Here is a 24,725-nt window from a genome sequence, read left to right as displayed (position 1 = left end):
ATGGCACTGAGTGACAGTGAATTGATTAGGGTACATTTGAGGCATTATTGAAACCAATCATCTTGACATGTCAGGTACATGCTTGGTAGGTCACACCAAACAATTCAGTTGATCTTTGGCTACCACTGAGCTTTTAATAAGCATATATACATATATTTTTTTGAGGGTTTTATAACTCTGTTAACTCAAAGTAAAACAATTGAGGCCATAGTCCTTTTAGTCGATTTCTCCTCACTAGTGTTGCCAATGGATATATTTACTGGTAAGAATAACTGATCTCGGCTACACACCCATCCCTAAAGACGACATTAAACACTTTGAAAGTAACCTTGGGAGAAGTCGCACAGTCCCCTTTGTGTCCTCCAACACAAACACCCACTTTCTCTCTTAGTCTTATGGTTCCCGGTATATCCAGTTTGTTTTCCAATTGAATGATTTATCTAGGTGTTTTGCACATTTTGTGAGTATTTAAAATGAATTGTTGCTTGTGACAGCCTGCTGCGGTATTTTTACAATGGCATACAACCACAACCTTTCAAAACGCCTCTCCCCTCCCTCCATACCCACTCCATCAAACCTTCCTTTCCTCACGTATTCCTGTTGCTTACTTTCCTTTGTTAGATCTGGCTGGCTGTGTCTGTCAGTCAGAGGCTGGGAAACCGTACAAAGTCTGGCAGGCCTTAGCTTGCTAGGCTAAAGACGTTGCGTGCATCCTATCCGAAGAATTCGGAACAGTTTGCATATATTTTGTTCATATTGGTCTTCGCCAAGGATTTTTTTGGCTGTTCGTGCATGCAATTTTCTTTTTTGATGCAAAACCCTTCGATGGTGATTGGTCTACAGTAGGGATTCTTCAATTAAGTGTTTGTCGTTCAACGAGTGGTGACTCGTTTTCATGCGAATTACGTCAATTAATTACAGATTTCTTGTTGTCTTAGATTCATTCTGACTAAGGGTATACTGGCTACAGCTTCTCAAGAGGGGCAAAACGGTACACTTGACGCTTTTCTTCTCGTTTTTCAAGGGAAGGTCTTTTTAAGGGACGTTCACTTCGCCTAGCTGAGCAAACCGAACCTTGTGTGTAGACGCCAAACAGGCTATCTTTCTGTGCCTGCCTCCCACTGCTACCAGCTCTGCTGGCTGGGGCTTAACTCCCTGCACCCTGGGATTTTCCAGGTGTGACTGCCTGTGTGGCCAGCTGCTACTGGAGTAGTGGCGGCAACACCGGGATGAGGAGCGTAGCCTCATTACAGAGCTTCTGACTGGCCTGGCTCATTAGGTTATAGGCCTCTCTGGCCTGCACGACAGGCCTCTCATTCTGGCTGCCACTAGACCTACTTATTTGCCTACATCCTCCTGCTTATCATTCACCCCTTATCATGGGCTGTAGTGGAAGGGAACGTTGCTATCTTTATTCAGGAAGAAGAAATACTGTCTCGCGCATTAATTTGAATGGCATTCTTGTTTTTGACTAACTTTTGGCATTCGGGATTCTCGTGTAATTTGGTCAGATGCTTATTTTCTAGTGGATCTGGCGTTGTCCTTTTTAGCTGAGGATCATCTGCAGTCACACTCGTCATGACAGTCCTCCGAGCTCATGCCAGGACATTCTTGACTCCTTTCCCAGGCGCTCTCACTCTCGCCCTGTCTCTTCCTCTTTTCACTCATTTTCACCACCTCCTCCCACGCTGTCGTTCTTGCGTCAGCGCCATTGGCTGTCCTTGCCTGTGATTTCCCAGCAAACCTTTGGACACACTGTTCCAGATATGGTGAACAGGGCCCTACTATTGTGCTGTGTTTTTGGCATCACGGGCTGGTAGTGTTCTAACCTCTGACATCCAGGCAAACAAGTGGTCACAGTATTTCTTCTTAAAACAGTCCCCATTTCAAGCTCTCCTCTGAAGGTTGAGTCTATTTCTGACATTTATTCAGTCATACACTGTATACACTCATTACACATCCCTTTGTGGCAAGTGTGGAATGTGTCCTGTGAATGAGTTGGATACTGATGAAAAATGTAATCCTGGTCTGAGCCTGGCTCTATTACTACCTATAAGCGACTCGTAAAATAAATGATGAAGCAAAACCCATCTATAACCAGTCGTGCTTTGGCTGAACGATCTAAAAAAATAAAATATAAAAATAAGACCGTTGCTTGGTTTGGAAAGAAGTGTTACTGAACAATGGCCAAAGCACGCAGCATATCTGCATTTCTAATGCCACTGTATTTTGTCTTCTGATATTTGAAGATTTCAGGAGCGCTCCCAAGGTTGCGCCAGGCTCGAGTGATTCCAGTGATTTGCGCTGATTGCACATTTCGCAGCACCGCTGCATGCCCAGTGACTCACTAGGGCTGGAACAGCCACATCAGCATTGTACTGACCTCTGGATCCATTGCATTAAAGCAGAGGTCAGTCCTTCTAAAATAAACTTAGTGATTACTGTTTTCTCTCAATAGTGTGTGTGTGTGTGTGTGTGTGTGTGTGTGTGTGTGTGTACACACACACTTCAGAGAATGTCCCTGTTTCCATAGTGAATATACTTCCTCTTCTGTTTCATTCAGTCACCTGCAGCAGTTGTTGGCCTTACAGAGAGTGAATGAGAATTGACACTCCCTAGGGACAGTGCAGTCTTGAATCCTGCCAGGCACTGTGTTCTCCGCTAGTATTATTCAGACAAGCAGGACACACATCCTCACAGCTGCTACCACTAAATGGCTGAATCATTTATAGCTCAATATTTTATGAATATTATTGTCCAGGTCCACCTTTTGTTTTCCCTGCTACACACGTGGTTTTAATGATTTCCAGCTCCCTAGAGTGTGTGGGAGCACTTTGTGTGTGCAAACTGTCATTTTATTATGTATAGAGGGAGAGCTGGCCAACATGAACTTTTAATGGGAGACTCCGCATGTTTTTTTGTTGTTTTTGAGTCGCTTCGTAATGAGAAAGAATACCGAAATTAGAGGATGTTATTTTTATCAGCCTTTTTAGGTCAGTTGGCAGCTATTACCCTTTATGATTTAACCAGAATGTTATACTGTTCAGTGTTTACTCCCTTGCTTTTTATTGCCTAGTTACGTACGCGTGTGTGACTTGTCTTGTTGAAACGGTGCCTTGTGACAGGCAAAGCATTGGGTTTAACTCCGGGTTAGAAAAATAAAAAGGAAAATCAACTGCAAAGCAATAAAAGCAACAGCCTTTAGTGCTTTGCTCTAGATTAGAATTGTCTGTGTCCAATTTTCTTGGTGGCCTCCAAGTGGCTTTCAGACCCCTACTTCCTATATGAAGTGGCGGTAAAGCCATTATGCCTCCTGGGGGTTTGCCTATGATATTGGACTACTAATAAAAGGAGCTCGGTCTTGTACTGCACGGGCGACTTTGTATGGGGAGTCTGGACTGGCATGTCTCAACAGAGCCGCGCTCCAATGGCACCATGGGATAGTTTCAGCTAGAGGCAGGGAGACTGCCAGTAGCTGTCTCTTGTCTGCTCCTCCAGTCTTTTGTCCCCTGCAGTGGCTGTGAATTAGTCCCGTCTCCTGACTGATTCCATGACAGAGGTTGGAAGTGTCTCTTGTATTGTGGAATAATGTTTGCCGTTTCTTTGGAAGAGCAGAGCCTCTGCCGTTTTTGAGTTCATCCACTAACTTCCTTAGTTCGTCTCCTCCTAAGATGCACCAGAGGCACAGATGAATCCCAGGTCTTGTCAAAACGTATGAAAACCCATTTGAATCGGCGTTGAATGGTACAGGGTGTTTTTTATTTTGATTCAGAGGTGGTTAAAAAGGATTGACAGAGGAGAAACATTTGCATGCACATTCCATTCCCTGATGATAATATTAATAACCTTATGAAAGAGCTGTTTTATAGGCCTATGTACCTAAACAAACAAACATGTGGGTTTGCACCAGCAGGGGTTTGGCAGGCACTGCAAGCTGTCTGACAATGTTGTATTTTAGTGTGTATTTTGTACTCTACAGTGTGTCAAAGTAAACAATGCCTATTGGTCTCCGCCCCCAGTATTCATCCCCCTACGATCTTTTTCCCTCAATCTGTTCTATTCCATTTTTCCACATGCCCAAAAGGCAGTCTACGCCTAATCATTTTGTCAAGAGTATTCCCCCATTTTACAGTAACATTTGAGTAATCTAGCAGACACTCTTATCCAGAGTGACTTACAGGAGCAATTAGGGTTAAGTGCATTGCTCAAGGGCACATGGACAGATTTTTCACCTAGTCAGTGCTGGGATTCGAACTAGGCTTGGCGATATGGCCTAAAAATCATATCACGTTACCTATAACAAAAAAAAGAAGAAAAAAAAAAATATAAAAAAAAATAATAAATATATATATATATATATATAATCCTTCTATATAACAAATTGCCTTTGCATTATTAAAAGGTTAATAGACTGCATTTGAAACAGTTGGGACAAATCGAATAAATTCAGGACTTGTAAAATTATACTGCTCCCAAGTGGCACAGCGGTCGAAGGCACTGCATCTCAGTGCAAGAGGCGTCACTACAGTACCTGGTTCAAATCCAGGCAGTATCACAAGTCCCATAGGGCGGCGCACAATTGGCCCTGCGTCGTCCGGGTTTGGCCTGGGGTAGACCGTCATTGTAAATAAGAATTTGTTCTTAACTGATTTGCCTAGTTAAATAAAAGTTACACATAGTGAGTAGCCAGCTAATCTCGATATACTGAACAAAAATATGAACGCAACATGCAACGATTTCAAAGATTTTATTCAGTTACGGTTTATATAAGGAAATATTATTATTTAAATCAATTCATTAAACTCCTCTATGGATTTCACTTGACTGGGAATACAGATATGCATCTGTTGGTCACACACACTTAAAAAAAAAAAAAGAGAAAAAAAGAGTGGCATGGATCAGAACCAGTGAGTAGACCTCCATTTGTCTCATGCAGTGCGACACATCTCCTCATAGAGTTGATCTGGCTGTTGATTGTGAAATGTTGTCCCACTCCTCTTCAATGGCTGTGCAAAGTTGCTGGATATTGTCGGGAAGTGGAATACGCTGTTGTACACGTGATGGCGGCGGATAAATGGCATGACCATGGTCCTCAGGACCTCGTCACGGTATCTGTGCATTGTCATCAATAAAATACAATTGTGTTCGTTGTCCGTAGCTAATGCCTGCCCATACCACTGCCACCATGGGGTACTCTGTTCACAACGTTTTCATCAGCAAACCGCCATACACGTGGTCTACGGTTGTGAGGCTGGTTGGACGTACTGCCAAATTCTATGAAATGACGGAGGCGGCTTATGGTAGAGAAATTAACATTCAGCATGCATGATCCTTCAACTTCAGACATCTGTGGAATTGTGTAGTGTGGCAAAACTGAGTGGCCTTTTATTGTCCCCAGCACAAGGTGCACCTGTGTAATGATCATGTTTTAAATCGGCTTTTTTTTATTTTTTGAATTTACCCCCTTTTTCTCCCCAATTTCGTGGTATCCAATTATCCAATAGCTACTATCTTGTCCCGTGTGGGCTCGGGAGAGACGAAGGTTGAAAGTCATGTGTCCTCCGATAGACAACCCAACCAAGCCGCACTGCTTCTTAACACAGCGCGCATCCAACCCGGAAGCCAGCCGCACCAATGTGTCGGAGGAAACACTGCACCTGGCAACCTTGGTTAGTGTGCACTGCGCCCAGCCGGCCACAGGAGTCGCTGGTGCGCGATGAGACAAGGATATCCCTACCGGCCAGGCCCTCCCTAACCCGGACGACGCTAGGCCAATTGCGCGTCGCCCCACGGACCTCCCGGTTACGAGCCTGGGCGCGAACCCAGAGTCTCTGGTGGCACAGCTGGCGCTGCAGTACAGCGCCCTTCACCTCTGCGCCACCCGGGAAGCGGGATGTAAACAAATGTGTTCACAAATTCTGAGAGAAATAACTTTTTTGTGCGTATGGAACATTTCTGGAGTCTTTTATTTCAGCTCATGAAACATGGGACCAACACTTTACGTGTCGCATTTTTATGTTTTTGCTCAGTGTATTTAAAGTCTAGCCAATTTGGATCTATTTGCTTGCTAACAAGGTAGAACAGTTGAACTGTTATGAACACACCCGCATGTCTGTCTCCAACTGTTTGAACAACAGCCTGTTCACTGTGTTTAGATGTTGAAATCAAGTGGCCTACCTGGATAAGATGCTTATTTCTCAGAATGAGAATGAGTTGCCAATTCTTTATATAGATGCGTATTTTTATGATCATTGTACATTTATAAAACACTGATTTAGACGCCTATTACGTAAGTATGGCTGAAATACTGCTGGCGCAAAGCCGCATGTGACAAACTGAGCATTAATTTTCCACAGAAATGTTAATTGATTCTCCCGTCTTAGCAAGATCTGCTCTGCTCTAAGTTTTGGGAGTTGAGATATAAAAAGGGTATTGTTACAAAGGTTCAGTTATCCTCTATTACGGTCAAATAATGTTTCGGTGTCCATATGACCAATGTTGGACCAAACTTTAAATGCAAAAAGTGAGTTGGAACGGCTTGTCAGAGAGGAAGAAGAATTTTCGTTGATGTGAGGTGTAGGTGCTTGGTGTCTTTGCAAGTTGGGCGGTGCACATGAAAAAAAAAAAAAACGAAAGACAAACGCTCATAAAAACGATAGTCATTTGGAACATTTGCGCTAAAACATTATCTCTATATCGCCCAGCCCTAATTCGAACCAGTGAGCTTTCGGCAACTGGCCCAACGCTCTTAACCGCTAGGCTACCTGCTCCCATTCCCCATCATGTTCTCACTTGTCCCATTTAGTATGTGTAGTTTTTTTTGTTGGCCCTGGTTGGTAGGCCTATTTGAATATGGCAGGGGTGTGGTCTGCCGTTGATTTCTTCCTCTAAGGAAATTGGGTGACTCATCTGGCTCTCTCCTCATGCACTGAGCCATAGCCTAAATGTTAGACTGACTAATGTTTCTCCTCCTTTTGATTCTATCCTTTAAAAAAAAAAAAAACTTTTCAACCAGTCTTTCAGCTCATCGGTTTCTTTTATCGTGTCTCTCCTTCTTCTTTGTTCTCTAACTTGATCTTTTTTAGCCGCTTTTCATCTGAATCCAAATGTCTCGTTTCCAAAGTATGAGTGTCTCTTTTAGACTCCATCACAAGCTGTTGTAACATCTGTTGAATGTCTTGAGGAGAAATACCCTCCTTGCTCAGAGCAGACACTGACATTTCTCCTGTTCCCACTAATGATTTAAGGAGAAGATGAGACTGTGGGAGAGAAATGGCGACAGAACTCAACATACTAGGCCTAGCCTAATTGGGTTGAAGGCAGTGTGTGGGTGTGCTGTTTTTAGTGTGTGGTGTGTAGTTTAAAAAGGTACTGGGTGTACTTGTGTGTATGCCTCCACACTATTTCCAGATAATTGCCATGAGCCAGTGCAGGTAGGCAGTGTGTGTGTTCATGTGCGTACGTGTTTGCTCATTCAGTGTTGGGTAATGAAAGAGAAACACGAGGTCACACCTGGATGAGAGCCACAATCGGTCCTCCGAGGGCTTTGGGTAACATTGCTCAGCTAAGCAGGTGGATCGGCTTCCCTCCACTGCCTTTCTGAGAGGTAAAACAGCCGCCTCGTCTTCTCCTCCTCTTCTCCCCCACTGCATTCCAGCAGCAGGGTTCCTCTGGGCTGGTTGCTGCTGCTGTAATATCCCTATAAATGTGTACTCTTCCATGCCATAATGAGCTTTTTGTTTGTCTTTTTTCCTCTTCACAGACCACCACATTCACCAGGCTCTGATAGCCTTTGTTTATTGTTTAAAGACATCCTCCAGCCAATTTGCAACTTTTACTGTTGAAAAGCGATATCCCAAGTATCAATACAGTGAAGGACACACACACACACACACACACAAAAGGGTAAAAAACTATTTGAGTAAAGAAGTTTTTTTATTTTGTTGACACAACTGCAAACCACAAGGAGTAGGACATTCAAGGAGTTGGCCTGATGGGAATCTATGATGTCATTGGCCTCCCCGCTTGCTTGAACAAAAGAGGAAAGGCTCACCCCCTTACTTGTGCCATGTCATGACTTACCTGGTCCACCTATTGAGATGTGCCTTTTGTTAAGTAAATCAGGTGTTAAAAGATATGAAAAGGATACCTAAGTGTTTAGTTCCAACTCACATGATACTGTGCTTTGTTTAGCATGTACTGGATAGAGTGGTGATGTTGATACTCTGCTTTGTTTAGCATGTACTGGATAGTGGTGATGTTGATACTCTGCTTTGTTTAGCATGTACTGGATAGTGGTGATGTTGATACTCTGCTTTGTTTAGCATGTACTGGATAGAGTGGTGATGTTGATACTCTGCTTTGTTTAGCATGTACTGGATAGAGTGGTGATGTTGATACTCTGCTTTGTTTAGCATGTACTGGATAGAGTGGTGATGTTGATACTCTGCTTTGTTTAGCATGTACTGGATAGAGTGGTGATGTTGATACTCTGCTTTGTTTAGTGTGTACTGGATAGTGGTGATGTTGATACCCTGCTTTGTTTAGCGTGTACTGGATAGAGTGGTGATGTTGATACTCTGCTTTGTTTAGCATGTACTGGATAGAGTGGTGATGTTGATACTCTGCTTTGTTTAGTGTGTACTGGATAGAGTGGTGATGTTGATACTCTGCTTTGTTTAGTGTGTACTGGATAGAGTGGTGATGTTGATACTCTGCTTTGTTTAGCGTGTACTGGATAGAGTGGTGATGTTGTTACTCTGCTTTGTTTAGCGTGTACTGGATAGAGTGGTGATGTTGATACTCTGCTTTGTTTAGCGTGTACTGGATAGAGTGGTGATGTTGATACTCTGCTTTGTTTAGCGTGTACTGGATAGGGTGGTGATGTTGATACTCTGCTTTGTTTAGTGTGTACTGGATCGAGTGGTGATGTTGATACTCTGCTTTGTTTAGCGTGTACTGGATAGAGTGGTGATGTTGTTACTCTGCTTTGTTTAGCGTGTACTGGATAGAGTGGTGATGTTGATACTCTGCTTTGTTTAGCGTGTACTGGATAGAGTGGTGATGTTGATACTCTGCTTTGTTTAGCGTGTACTGGATAGGGTGGTGATGTTGATACTCTGCTTTGTTTAGCGTGTACTGGATAGGGTGGTGATGTTGATACTGCGTTTACTCCATCCTATTCTGCTCAGGGATTCTATCCACGTGTGGAAATGAATTCACTTCGCTGATTACTTTTGATAAAAAAAGCTTAGTTACAATACACTGTCTGCTATAAGTGATTGTGAACAGCATTTTCATTAGTCCTGGGTCAGTGGTGAATAAATAGCATGTGTGTGTCTATGTAAATGTATACAAGTTAAAAGACCAATGGCAGATTCTCCCTGACATTTCAAATGTTGTTATATCTGGTGACAGGCAGACTAAGTTAGTGAAATGTATGCCACTGTGTGTGCCCGTCAAGCTCTGAGGTGTTATTTGGCTGGCATAGTGAATGAGATGGAGTGACAGCCATGGTATGAGGCTACACTCAAATGCCCTTTTTAATTTTTTTTTTTATCATGTATATTTAAATTCTCCATCCTCTTATATCATGTCACCCTGTTAGTACTCAGGTAATGACAAGGGTGGAGGTTTTTCTAAATTATTGACTGACATTTGTGCTTCATATTATTTATTTCAACGACGGGGCACTTGGTTTCGGGCGGGTGATGGATTGCACACCAGGCTGGCGTCTCAGACGTTTCTTTTTTCTTCCTTCCTGCAGTCTTATCCTCTCTCAACCTCTCTCAAGGTTATGTGGTTAGCATTTTACTGACACAGGACATAGTTCACTGCCAGTCAAAGGGAATTTAATTCTAAGGTCAATGATGGCAACTAAATCAGAGTAGTAGAACGTAACCAACTGACGTGCCAGGATGTTTGTGTACGTGTTTTAACAGCTTTGTCTGTTTGCCTGTGCTGCCCATGACCAATTAGAATGTTTTTGTCTTTGCCCAAATGAGACAGGGGTGCAGAGGAGAGATGAACAGAGGGTGTTACTGATTTTAATTAGGGCTGCTCTCTCTTTTATTAGCTGTCACAAACTTGAGAGCTGAATTACCATTCACTGCTTGTGGAAATTGCCCTGTGTGACCGAGTGTCACCTGTTTGTGAGGCTGCAGTGCAGTCTGATTGGGCGGTATCCATATTTGTATACCGTCATACCTTTTCTGTTTCATACCGGGGTATACGGTATTACCAGAAGTGCACACAAGGGGCGCTATTTCGTTATCTAAGGTTAGCCATTATAACCCCTTTTTTAGACTGTCCATTTGTGGAGAACGAGAGATGGAGCACTACATTGGGATGGAAATGGCACTCTGGTAAACCCTGGATCTAGTTGGGGAGGGGAAAAAAGTACATTTAGTCAGTAGTGACGTCCGCCTTCGGGTTCCGTCTCAGACTCTCCATTGACCTTTTAATGGAAGGATTGTGAATAATTTAGCTGTCTCTGATTCAGAAGTTATATGTGCTAAATGTTAATCCCAAGGTGAAGTGCTGCTGATCAGCTTACTGGGCTCTACAGGTGTGTTCCACATTCTCGTTAAAAATAATGAGGAATGGAAGCGGCGGCGGCAGCGGAGTAAAGGGAGTTTCAGGATTCGTATGCAGCCAGACCTCTGCCGGTCACATCACATGTTGGCTTTGTTTAACAGCGGTATTCCTTCAAAACAGGATCGTTTTGAAGAGATTGGATTTCAGACATTTTCAAAATGACTGATTTTTCAATCTTTCAGAAAGAATGAAACTGGGCCGAAGCATTAGGTTGTCCAAGAGGGGATGAATCACCTGGCCTTTGTGGCCAACCTGCATTGAGCCAGTTAGATAACCATACCTTGAACCCCTGCCGGAATCTGTGGAATGGTACAATCAGATTCACGCTGTGTGGCTACAACAATTATGGAGTGTAACTTGGTATGAGTCTTTATCCATGATTTAAAGGATTGCACAGTACATGATTAAAAGTATGTGGACACCTGCTCGTCGAGCAACTCATAAAAAAACATGGGCATCAATATGGAGTTGGTCCCCTGTTTGCTACTATAACAGCATCCAATCTTCAGGGACTTGCTTCCATTTAGCCACAAGCATTAGTGAGGTTGTGCACTGATGTTGGGCGACTATCCTGACTCTGTCTGCGTTCCAATTCATCCCAAAGGTGTTCGGCGGGGTTGAGGTCAGGGCTCTGTGCAGGCCAATTAAGTTCTTCCACACCGATCTCAACAAACCATTTCTATATGTATCTCGCTTTGTGCACGGGGACATTGTCATGCTGAAACAACAAAGGACCTTCCCCAAGCTGTTGCCACAAAGTGCAGAATTGTCTGGAGTGTAATTGTATGCTGTTGCTTTAAGATTTCCCTTCACTGGAACTAAGGGTCCTAGCCCAAACCATTAAAAACAGCCCCAGACCATTATTCCTTTTTACGCACTCTGTGGTCCCGTTCTGTGAGCTTGTGTGGCCTACCACTTCGCGGCTAAGTTGTTGTTGCTCCTAGACGTTTCCACTTCACAGTGGAACAGCACTTAGTTGACTGGGGTAGTTCTACCAGGGCAGAAACTTGACGAACTGACTTGTTGGAAAGGTGGCATCCTATGATGGCACCACGTTGAAAGTCACTGAGCTCTTCAGTAAGGCCATTCTACTGCCAATGTTTGTCCTCAGCGATTGCATGACTGTGCGTGATTTTACACACCTGTCAACAACTGGTGTAGCTGAAATAGCCGAGTCCACTAATTTTGAAGTGGTGTCTAACTTTTGTGTGTGTGTACAAACACGCGTGCATGTATTTGGAAAATATTGACTACAGCCTTATTCCAAAATTGATTTTAAATATGGATTAAAAATCAAAAACTGCTTTTTAGACATGTTTGCACAATAAAAGACAACTTATTTCCATAAGTATTCAGACCCTTTGTTATGAGACTCGAAATTGAGCTCAGGTCCATCCTGTTTCCATTGAGCATCCCTGAGATGTTTCTACAACTTGATTGGAGTCCACCTGTGGTAAATTCAATTGATTGGACACGATTTGGAAAGGCACACCCCTGTCTATATAAGATCCCAAAGTTGACAGTGTGTGTCAGAGCAAAACCAAACCACGAGGTTGAAGGAATTGTCTAGAGCTCAGAGGCAGGATTGTGTCAAGGCATAGATCCTGGGAAAGGTACCAAAAGATTGTTGCAGCATTGAAGGTCCCCAAGAACAAAGTGGCCTCCATCATTCTTAAATGGAAGAAGTTTGGAACCACCAAGACTTTTCCTAGAGCTGGTCGCCCGGCCAAACTGAGCAATCGGGAGATGAGGGCCTTGGTCAGGGAGGTGACCAAGAACCCCGATGGTCACTCTGACAGATCTCCAGAGTTCCTCTGTGGAAATGGGAGAAACTTCCAGAAGGGCAGCAATCTCTGCAGCACTCCAACAATCAGGCCTTTATGGTCAGAGGAAGCCACTCCTCAGTAAAGGCACATGACAGCCCGCTTGGAGTTTGCCAAAAGGTATCTAAACTCAGACCATGGTAAACAAGATACTCTGATCTGATGAAACCAAGATTGAATTCTTTGGCCTGAATGCCAAGTGTCACGTCTGGAGTAAACCTGGCAGCATAATGTTGTGGGGATGTTTTTCAGTGACAGGGACTGGGAGACAAGTCAGGATAGAGGGGAAAGATGAACGGAGCAAAGTACAGAGATCCTTGATGAACACCTACTTCAACTGGGGCGAAGGTTCAGCTTCCAACAGGATAAAGAGAAACGCAGGAGTGGCTTCGGGACAAGTCTCTGAATGTCCTTGAGTGGCCTAGCCAGAGAACGGATTTGTATCTGAATGAGAAATTCCCCAAATACAGGCGTGCCAAGCTTGTAGCATCATACCCAAGGAGACTCGAGGCTGCCAAAAGTGCTTCCACAAAGTACTGAGTAAAGTGTGAATACTTACAGTTGGAAGTTTACAGACACTTAGATTGGAGTCATTAAAACTCATTTTTCAACCACTCCACAAATGTCTTGTTAACAAACTATAGTTTTGGCAAGTTGGTTAGGACATCTACTTTGTGCATGACACAATTATTCCAACAATTGTTTAGACAGATTATTTCACTTATAATTCACTGTGTCACAATTCCAGTGGGTCAGAAGTTTACATACACTAAGTTGACTGTGCCTTTAAACAGCTTGGAAAATTCCAGAAAAGGTTGTCATGGCTTTAGAAGCTTCTGACAGGCTAATTGACATCATTTGATTGGACGTGCACCTGTGGATGTATTTCAAGGCCTTCCTTCCAACTCAGTGCCTCTTTGCTTGACATCATGGGAAAATCAAAAGAAATCAGCCAAAACATTTTTTTAGACCTCCAAGTCTGGTTCATCCTTGGGAGCAATTTCCAATTGCCTGAAGGTACCACGTTCATCTGTACAAACAATAGAACGTAGGTATAAACACCATGGGACCACACAGCAGTCATCCCGCTCAGGAAAGAGACGCGTTCTGTCTCCTAGAGATGAGGGTACTTTGGTGCGAGAAGTGCAAATCGATCCCTGAACAACAGCAAAGGACCTTGTGAAGATGCTGGAGGCAACCGGTACAAAAGTATTGTTATCCACAGTAAAACGAGTCCTGTATCGACATAACCTGAAAGGCCGCTCGGCAAGGAAGAAGCCACTGCTCCAAAACCGCCATAAAAAAGCCAGACTACGGTTTGCAACTGCACATGGGGACAAAGATTGTACTTTTTTGAGAAATGTCCTCTGGTCTGATGAAACAAAAATAGAACTGTTTGTCCATAATGACCATCGTTATGTTTGGAGGAAAAGGGGGAGGCTTGCACGCTGAAGAACACCATCCCAATCTTAAAGCACAGAGGTAGCAGCATCATGTTGTGGGGGTGTTTTTCTGCAGGAAGTACTGGTGCACTTCACAAAATAGATGGCATCATGCGGAGGAAAATTATGTGGATATATAGAAGCAACATCTCAAGACATCAGGAAGTTAAAGCTTGGTCACAAATGGGTCTTCCAAATGGCCACTGACCACAAGCATACTTCCAAAGTTGTGTCAAAATGGCTTAAGGACAACAGTCAAGTTATTGGAGTGGCCATCACAAATCCCTGACCTCAAACCTACAGAAAATGTGTGCAGAACTGAAAAAGTGTGTGCGAGCAAGGAGGCCTACAAACCTGACTCAGTTACACCAGCTCTGTCAGGAGGAATGGGCCAAAATTCACCCAACTTATTGTGGGAGGCTTGTGGAAGGCTACCTGACATGTTTGACCCAATTTAAATAATTTAAAGGCAATGCTACCAAATACTAAATGAGTGTATGTAAACTTCTTACCCACTGGGAATGTGATGAAAGAAATTAAAGCTGAAATAAATAATTCTCCTATTATTCTGACACTTCACATTCTTTTAATAAAGTGGTGATCCTAACTGACCCAAGACAGAGAATTTTTACAAGGATTAAATGTCAGAAATTGTGAAAAGCTGAGTTTAAATGTATTTGTCTGAGGTGTATATACATTTCTGACTTCAACTCCATGTAAAAAGTGTTTTTTCTTTGTCATTATGGGTTATTGTGTGTAGATTGAAGGGGGGGGCAATTTATTCAATTTTAGAATAAGGCTGTAATGTGGAAAACAATGTGGAAAAAGTTAAGATCTCAATACTTTCCTAATTCACTAGTGTATTTTCACTGGATGAAGGAGCAAGTGTCTGAGCTTCACAGACAACGAATTGAGTTGATCGACTTGTTCAACTGTCCATTTGGAGTAGTGGGGTTTAAGATTCTGCCTGTCATTCACAAATTAATGTGATCAGATGACTCATCTGTAGTGAGTGGGCTCTTGACATATCTGTTATTCTGTATAAGACATGTTTTCTTTACACTCTTCCTGCATTCGTGTTGAATCTTTTAGGATGAATGATTGTTTCAGCTGCTAAGGCACTTAGTGCCTAATATCCATCTGGATTGTTTTTACACTTCATTTTGGTACAGATTTTAACCTTATTTTTCAGAACAGTCTAAACACACTTGTACTTGTAGGCTACATTATACTATATTATAATATATATACATACAGTGGGGCAAGAAAGTATTTAGTCAGCCACCAATTGTGCAAGTTCTCCCACTTAAAAAGATGAGAGAGAGAATTTATTTGCAAATTATGGTGGATAATGGTCAATAACAAAAGTTTATCTCAATACTTTGTTATATACCCTTTGTTGGCAATGACAGAGGTCAAACGTTTTCTGTAAGTCTTCAAGGTTTTCATACTGTTGCTGGTATTTTGGCCCATTCCTCCATGCAGATCTCCTCTAGAGCAGTGATGTTTTGGGACTGTTGCTGGGCAACACAGCCTTTCAACTCTCTCCAAAGATTTTCTATGGGGTTGAGATCTGGAGACTGGCTAGGCCACTCCAGGACCTTGAAATGCTTCTTACGAAGCCACTCCTTCGTTGCCCGGGCGGTGTGTTTGGGATCATTGTCATGCTGAAAGACCCAGCCACATTTCATCTTCAATGCCCTTGCTGATGGAAGGAGGTTTTCACTCAAAATCTCACGATACATGGCCCCATTCATTCTTTCCTTTTACACGGATCAGTCGTCTTGGTCCCTTTGCAGAAAAACAGCCCCAAAGCATGATGTTTCCACCCCCATGCTTCACAGTAGGTATGGTGTTCTTTGGATGCAACTCAGCATTCTTTCCTCCAAACACGACGAGTTGAGTTTTTACCAAAAAGTTATATTTTGGTTTCATCTGACCATATGACATTCTCCAAATCTTCTTCTGGATCATCCAAATGCTCTAGCAAACATCAGACGGGCCTGGATATGTACTGGCTTAAGCAGGGGGACACATCTGGCACTGCAGGATTTGAGTCCCTGGCGGCGTAATGTGTTACTGATGGTAGGCTTTGTTACTTTGGTCCCAGCTCTCTGCAGGTCATTCACTAGGTCCCCCCGTGTGGTTCTGGGATTTTTGCTCACAGTTCTTGTGATCATTTTGACCCCACGGGGTGAGATCTTGCGTGGAGCCCCAGATTGAGGGAGATTATCAGTGGTGTTGTATGTCTTCCATTTCCTAATAATTGCTCCCACAGTTGATTTCTTCAAACCAAGCTGCTTACCTATTGCAGATTCAGTCTTCCCAGCCTGGTGCAGGTCTATAATTTTGTTTCTGGTGTCCTTTGACAGCTCTTTGGTCTTGGCCATAGTGGAGTTTGGAGTGTGACTGTTTGAGGTTGTGGACAGGTGTCTTTTATACTGATAACAAGTTCAAACAGGTGCCATTAATACAGGTAACGAGTGGAGGATAGAGGAGCCTCTTAAAGAAGTTGTTACAGTTCTGTGAGAGCCAGAAATCTTGCTTGTTTGTAGGTGACCAAATACTTATTTTCCACCATAATTTGCAAATAAATTAATTAAAAATCCTACAATGTGATTTTCTGGATTTGTTTTTTTCTCATTTTGTCTGTCATAGTTGAAGTGTACCAATGATGAAAATTACAGGCCTCATCTTTGTAAGTGGGAGAACTTGCACAATTGGTGGCTGACTAAATACTTTTTTGCCCCACTGTATATGTGTATATACATTTGCAATTATGACACCTTCTTGCCCGAGGAACTTATATTTATATATATATATATATATATATCTATCCCATTTTTTAAAACTTCTAAATGAATAGAATACTCTTTAGGGCAGGATTCTGCTTTATTTTTACTCAGAGAAGGAAAGGACGCAGAAAAAATGATCTTGCTGTATTTTGTAAATATTTCTTATTTTAAGTCCGGCTTCGTTCCAAATCATGTATGTAAAAGAAGTAATAAATAATTGCACTTCACTCGGGTTAAATATATTTGCGCTCCTCATTGGATCACAGGTGTAGTTTTTCTCCGATTTAGTAATGAAGGTTAACTTGAAGCAAAACATTGGGAAATGTAGTCTGTCTACTTTCTATGATGAACATTAGAAGTATGATGGCCATGTATCCTTTTTGCAAAAGCTAATGTACTCGTGTGGGGCGGCAGGGTAGCCCAGTGTTTAGAGCGTTGGACTAGTAACCGGAAGGTTGCAAGTTCAAACCCCCGAGCTGACAAGGTACAAATCTGTTGTTCTGCCCCTGAACAGGCAGTTAACCCACTGTTCCTAGGCCGTCATTGAAAATAAGAATTTGTTCTTATCTGACTAGGTCAAAAATAAACATGTGTTGGCTGCTAGCCAAATAGCGTTGCATTTCTGTCTGTTATCAATCTGATTTTAAAACGAGTTTCTGACTAATGTGTTGCACTAATGTATTTTGTGTGATTAAAAACTTTAGTTGCACGCCTTCTCACTCTAAAGAAACGGTTGACTTTCAATTTAAAACGCAGGTGAAATGGTTTAACACAGATGTTTAGATATCTGAAAGCTAATGCGACCCCAGTTAGGGACGTTAATCGGTTAACCCCCCGAAAATATATTTGTCAGTCTATGGGTTAATTTTCATAATTTAGTGGAATTAAACGGGTGCGTATGTACAGCTCCTTCAGAAAGTAATCACACCACATTGTTTTAAATTGGAATAAATTCAGAGTTCGTGTCACTGATCTACACACTACCCCATAATGTCAAAGTGGAATTATGTTTTTAGAAATGTTTACAAATGAAAAGCTGAAATGTCTCGAGTCCGTAAGTATTCAACTCTTTTTCTTATGGCCTAAATGGACATTTTTATTTATATATTTTTTTAGGAGTAAAAATGTACTGAACAAGTCACATAAGTTGCATGGATTCACTCTGTGTGCAGTAATAGTGTTTTAACATACTTTTCGATTGACTACATAAGGTCAGCCGAGCAATGAATTTCAACACGCATTCAGCCACAAAGGTCAGGGAGGTTTTCCAATGGTTCGCGAAGAAGGGAACCTATTGGTAAATGGGTGCAGTTATTAATTACACTTTGGATGGTGTATCCATGTACCCAGTCATTACAAAGATGGAGGCGCCCTTCCTAACTCAGTTGCCACAGAGGAAGGGAGCCACTCAGGGATTTCACCACGAGGCCAACAAACGGTTACAGAGTATAATGGCTGTGATAGGAGAAAACTGAGGATGGATCAACAACATTGTAGTTACTCCACAATACTAACCTAACTGAGTGAAAAGAAGGAAGGCTGTACAGACTAAAAATATTCCAAAACATGCAATCCAGTTTGCAAAAAGACAAAGTAATACTGCAAAAAAAGTGGTAAAGAAACAGTTTTTGTCCTGAATACAAAGTGTAATGTTTGGGGCAAATCCAACACATTACTGAGTACCATTTGTTATATTTTCAAGCATGGAGGTGGCTGCATGATGTTTTAGGTGTGCTTCGCATTGGCAAGCACTAGGGAGTTTTTCTTTAGTATAAAAGAAACGGAAAAGAGAGAATCCTATAGAGGAAAACCTGGTTCAGTCTGCTTTCCAACAGACACTGGGAGACAAATTCACCTTTCAGCAGGACAATAACCTAAAACACAAAGCCAAATATACACTGTAGTTGTTTACCAAGACTGATTTGAATGTAGCCTAGTTACAGTTTTTTAAATTTAAATCGGCTTGAAAATCTAGGGCAAGACTTAAATGGCTGAAAGGCAATGATCAACAACCGACAGAGCTGGAAAAATAAAAAAAATAAAAATAATGGGCAAATATTGTACAATTCAGGTGTGAAAAGCTCTGAGACTCACAGACTCGTAGCTGTAATTGCTGACAAAGGTGATTCTGACGTGTATTCTGACGTGTATTCAACCCCCTGCATCAATCTAATCAAGATGTGTTTTTAGGCTACTAATGTAAAATATCACCTGTTTTTATATAGCGCACAAGCTGGTACTGGAGTGAAACATACTTTTATAAGCCCATTTATTGCACAACAAATAACGCACCATTGCATTTATAATTGTTGACTGTTTTGATGACCAAGATTAAAAATGCTAGACTACGGAGACGAATGAAGGTAAGGGTGCTTTCGAGCGGCTAGATGTTCTTTACCATTCGGCCATCGGATTTGCCACCATAACCGGTGTCAAATGGCTAGCTAGTTAGCGGGGTGCACGCTAATAGCGTTTCAATCGGTGACGTCACTCGAGCTATGGGTAACGATGCTTCATGGGAGGCGGCAGTTGATGTGTGCAGAAGGTTCCTGGTTCGAGCTCAGGTAGGGGTGAGGAGAGGGACAGAAGCTATACTGTTACACCACCAATGCTCCTTATAGGACACATCACTGCAATCTACTCCTCTGTAAACTGGTCACCCCGTTTCAAGACCCACTGGTTGATGCTTATTTCTAAAACCCTCTTAGGTCTCACTGCCCCCATCTGAGATATCTACTGCAGCCCCCATCCTCCACATTCAACACCCGTTCTGCCAGTCACATTCTGTTAAAGGTCCCCAAAGCGCACACATCCCTGGATTTCTCATCTTTTCAGTTCGCTGCAGTTAGTGACTGGAACGAGCTGCAAAAAAACACTCAAACTGGACAGTTTTTAAATATTTTTTAATCTCCATCTCTTCATTCAAAGACTCAATCATGGACACACTTACTGACAGTTGTGGCTGCGTTGCGCGATGTATGGTTGTCTCTACCTTCTTGCCCTATGTGCTGTTGTATGTGCCCAGTTATGTTTGTATCCTGTTTTGGGCTGCTGCCATGTTTGCTACCTTGTTGTGTTTCTACCATGCTCTGTTTGCTTAGGTCTCTCTTTATGTAGCGTTATGTTGTCTCTCTTGTCGTGATGTGTGTTTTTGTCCTATATTCTTTTTATTACATCCAGCCCCTGTCCCCGTAGGAGGCCGTTTGGTAGGCCATAATTGTACTGACTTGCCTAGATAAAAAAAAAATATATTTAAAAAAAAATAGTTTATGAACCATTTTATTTTACTATGAACCATTTTATTTTACTAGGTATGTTGACAGAAAACAGTGTACAAGAGAAAGCATTGCACTGAAGATCCAGGGAAGAGTTGCAAGGGAGAGAGGAGAAGAATGAGCCTAATTTGAAAGCTAGCGACACGTTTAATTTCTTTTGAAGTTGCTCTCATGCTAGAGAAGGTTGGATACCCCTGGCATAGGCTATAGTCAACAGTACTCAGCGTGTCACCCACCACGTTCCAATGGGAGCTTGAGGCAGTGTACTCGTTTGAAACCTGAACGTTTTACTTGACTTCACATAATGAGGCGTTACCTTGTTTCAATGTAGCCTTGCCAAAATCCACCCGTAGAACCGTGAATGCAAATGCAAGACTTCCTCATGCCAATAACCAGCATTTCTCTCCTGTTCTACTGATTTTCATATTAACTTTATTTTGTTGTTTAGACGCCAAAGGCACAATCCTAGTCATATTAGCGACCCATCCCAGTTGTTACTATTAGATTCCCCATCATTCTAAGTTTCTAAGATTTTCATCTCTCACAGCTTGCATTAAGGTGCGCTGTTTCAGAACCCACAAATTTCATTTAGAGAAATGAAAATGGTGTGTTTTATTAGTTGCTTCATTACATGAGGTGAATGCTCAATAATAGGCTATAGTGTAATACGATAGGCTGGCTATTGTTGCATGTTTACATGAAGCTCAAAATGAAAAATGTCCTTTCCTTGTATGCATACAAGTATTTTCTGTTCACATCATTTTACTGTTTGGAAAAAAATGTGACCGGTTAATGAGGGTCGGTTAGTTGGCAGCAAAATGTACCGAAGTTTGCATCCCTAATACCCATTTGATTCTTGAAGAATATAACTTATAAATGCCTCATGAGCTTAGTTCAACTGTCACACTCCATGAGAACCCAAAATATACACTTGTTTTACTCCAATGTTTGTAAACAAACACTATATAGCCTGAAAACATGGTTAAAACGATCATGTTACTATCATGGATGGTCAGTCCTTGCATCCATAACTCTTGTCTATTAATCGGTGAGTGGTTACATTTCTCCAGGCCCCATCCCGCAGCTTTTTAACAGAACAGTGACTGGGAAAGTGCTTTGTTATCGTTTCAACTGCAGATTGCCCCTTTTTTAAGCTTCAATGTAATAGGCAAAGGAAAATAATGACCATAGTTCAAAGCTGCAAACTGCATTAGTTTCCTCCAACCAGCGCCAACGCGGCAGTAATTATACACACCTGTCAGCCTCTTGGAAATAGTTTCCCCGGTAAATCAGTGTTTGAGTCATTGTTCTCGTTTGTGTTTTTGTACATGTTATTTTCCATTTCCTACAAAGGATTTCGAAGTTGATTTGAATCTCGAAAATCACACTTCTATCCGCACAGTTGATTGCGTGGTAGTTTTGAACAGAATACGAAATCCAAGGTCATTTAGAGACATTCCATTGTGGTAAAATCCAATTAAAGAATAGTTAAATTCATCTAGCATGTACTAAAGATGCCACTCTCTCAAAATGTGCTGTTCATTCGGTCAACCAGTGACTCCGCTCTTTGCCACTGTGTGGTTCCTGTGTGGAGCCTGCTGCCTGGTGCCATACTGTATTTTCCTTGGGGGGACAGGAAGCCATGACCTGAGAGTGAGGAGGCTGCCACACATTGATCTGACATCTCTCAGACCCAGCCGGACACTCCCTCTGCACCGTAGCCCTCAGGCCCCCATAACTCAAACATGTTCTGAGCCCTGGCCGAGGAACTAATGTCACTATAGTATGGAAGACTGTCACAGTCACCTCTCGGCTGTGCCCACTGTCTCCGTCCAGGACGGTCTGTCCATCTGTGTGAGCCTGTGCTCTACGAAACGCAGGAGTGGAAATATGATGGGATTAAATGTCACACAGTTTAGCATGGGCAGAGCGGGATTGTAGGTATAGGGCTGGGGTTTTGGTGATGCAATATGGTGCATTCAGGAGGAATAGGCCCATGGCAGCTCTCACTGACAGGCCCCATTTTAAGTGGGTGCTGACTTCTCTCTGCAGTCTACCAAAGAGCAGTCAGAATTTTTTTTATCAGTTTCCATGCAGATTGATCCATCACATGTATGATATTTACAATTCTTCTTCGTGTCTCATATACACTGCTCAAAAAAATAAAGGGAACACTTAAACAACACAATGTAACTCCAAGTCAATCACACTTCTGTGAAATCATACTGTCCACTTAGGAAGCAACACTGATTGACAATAAATGTCACATGCTGTTGTGCAAATGGAATAGACAACAGGTGGAAATGATAGGCATTTAGCAAGACCCCCCCAATAAAGGAGTGGTTCTGCAGGTGGGTACTACAACCCACACAAGTGGCTCAGGTAGTGCAGCTCATCCAGGATGGCACATCAATGCGAGCTGTGGCAAGAAGGTTTGCTGTGTCTGTCAGCGTAGTGTCCAGAGCATGGAGGCGCTACCAGGAGACAGGCCAGTACATCAGGAGACGTGGAGGAGGCCGTAGGTGGGCAACAACCCAGCAGCAGGATCGCTACCTCCGCCTTTGTGCAAGGAGGAGCACTGCCAGAGCCCTGCAAAATTACCTCCAGCAGGCCACAAATGTGCATGTCTGCTCAAACGGTCAGAAATAGACTCCATGAGGGTGGTATAAGGGCCCGACGTCCACAGGTGGGGGTTGTGCTTACAGGCCAACACCGTGCAGGACGTTTTTCATTTGCCAGAGAACACCAAGATTGGCAAATTCACCACTGGCGCCCTGTGCTCTTCACAGATGAAAGCAGGTTCACACTGAGCACATGTGACAGACGTGACACTCTGGAGATGCCGTGGAGAACGTTCTGCTGCCTGCAACATCCTCCAGCATGACCAGTTTGGCGGTGGGTCAGTCATGGTGTGGGGTGGCATTTCTTTGGGGGGCTGCACCTCCATGTGCTCGCCAGAGGTAGCCTGACTGCCATTAGGTACCGAGATGAGATCCTCAGACCCCTTATGAGACCATATGCTGGTGCGGTTGGCCCTGGGTTCCTCCTAATGCAAGACAATGCTAGACCTCATGTGGCTGGAGTGTGTCAGCAGTTCCTGCAAGAGGAGTGCATTGATGCTATGGACTGGCCGCCCGTTCCCCAGACCTGAATCCAATTGAGCACATCTGGGACATCATGTCTCGCTCCATCCACCAACGCCACGTTGCACCACAGACTGTCCAGGAGTTGGCGGATGCTTTAGTCCAGGTCTGGGAGGAGATCCCTCAGGACACCATCCGCCACCTCATCAGGAGCATGCCCAGGTGTTGTAGGGAGGTCATACAGGCACGTGGAGGCCACACACACTACTGAGCCTCATTTTGACTTGTTTTAAGGACATTACATCAGTTGGATCAGCCTGTAGTGTGGTTTTCCACTTTAATTTTGAGTGTGACTCCAAATCCAGACCTCCATGGGTTGATAAATTTGATTTCCATTGATAATTTTTGCGTGATTTTTGTTGTCAGCACATTCAACTATGTAAAGAAAAAAATATTTAATAAGAATATTTCATTCATTCAGATCTAGGATGTTATTTTATTGTTCCCTTTATTTTTTTGAGCAGTGTATAAAGCAACATGGATAAACTAGATCCTCCTGCTCACTACTTAGGCCCACATCCAATATGACTGAAATGCATTTAGTTCTCTCTTGTGGTCTCTTGTTGATGATACTTAAAGGGATTTGCATATTTTCTTGTCACTCCCCCACATGCATAACACGGTACAGTTCATTCCCTTCTCACTTTTGCGTTATGATCTGTGATTTATCCATGTAGGCCTACTGTGAACAGAGCCGTGTCTCCCAGTCAGAAGACAGCTGCTGACATTTTAACTGACATTCCACCTGATGCTTTTAATTATATCCTAGCCTCGGGTGTTTTTGATTTATTAGGATCCCCATTAGCCGACGCCAATGGCGACAGCTAGTCTTACCGGGGACGGGCACGGGACGAAAAGGCATTACAAAGGACGTGTGCACGCTCGCGCGTCTATCAGTTACACACGCGTGTCAGTACGTTTACACACGCGTGTCAGTACGTTTACACACGCGTGTCAGTACGTTTACACACGCGTGTCAGTACGTTTACACACGCGTGTCAGTACGTTTACACACGCGTGTCAGTACGTTTACACACGCGTGTCAGTACGTTTACACACGCGTGTCAGTACGTTTACACACGCGTGTCAGTACGTTTACACACGCGTGTCAGTACGTTTACACACGCGTGTCAGTACGTTTACACACGCGTGTCAGTACGTTTACACACGCGTGTCAGTACGTTTACACACGCGTGTCAGTACGTTTACACACGCGTGTCAGTACGTTTACACACGCGTGTCAGTACGTTTACACACGCGTGTCAGTACGTTTACACACGCGTGTCAGTACGTTTACACACGCGTGTCAGTACGTTTACACACGCGTGTCAGTACGTTTACACACGCGTGTCAGTACGTTTACACACGCGTGTCAGTACGTTTACACACGCGTGTCAGTACGTTTACACACGCGTGTCAGTACGTTTACACACGCGTGTCAGTACGTTTACACACGCGTGTCAGTACGTTTACACACGCGTGTCAGTACGTTTACACACGCGTGTCAGTACGTTTACACACGCGTGTCAGTACGTTTACACACGCGTGTCAGTACGTTTACACACGCGTGTCAGTACGTTTACACACGCGTGTCAGTACGTTTACACACGCGTGTCAGTACGTTTACACACGCGTGTCAGTACGTTTACAC

The 24,725-nt window shown here is 43.0% G+C and overlaps 1 protein-coding gene across 3 annotated transcripts in view; it reads left to right on the top strand.

Moving 5' to 3' along the window:
• Positions 1-24,725, top strand: part of tjap1 (tight junction associated protein 1 (peripheral)) — an 80,728-nt gene that overhangs the window by 8,343 nt on the left and 47,660 nt on the right. The window contains exon 2 of one of the 3 annotated variants that reach the window (XM_052498447.1): positions 2,250-2,410. The exons of the other annotated variants lie outside the window; for them this stretch is intronic. The gene's annotated coding sequence lies outside the window, so the exon portion shown is untranslated. The remainder of the gene's footprint in view (positions 1-2,249; positions 2,411-24,725) is intronic. 3 annotated transcript variants of the gene reach the window in all.

The sequence above is a fragment of the Oncorhynchus keta genome, chromosome 36, assembly GCF_023373465.1.
Source record: "Oncorhynchus keta strain PuntledgeMale-10-30-2019 chromosome 36, Oket_V2, whole genome shotgun sequence".
Classification (NCBI taxonomy): Eukaryota; Metazoa; Chordata; class Actinopteri; order Salmoniformes; family Salmonidae; genus Oncorhynchus; species Oncorhynchus keta.
The sequence above is the reverse complement of the archived record's forward strand: the minus strand, read 5'-3'. Positions and strand labels throughout refer to the sequence as shown.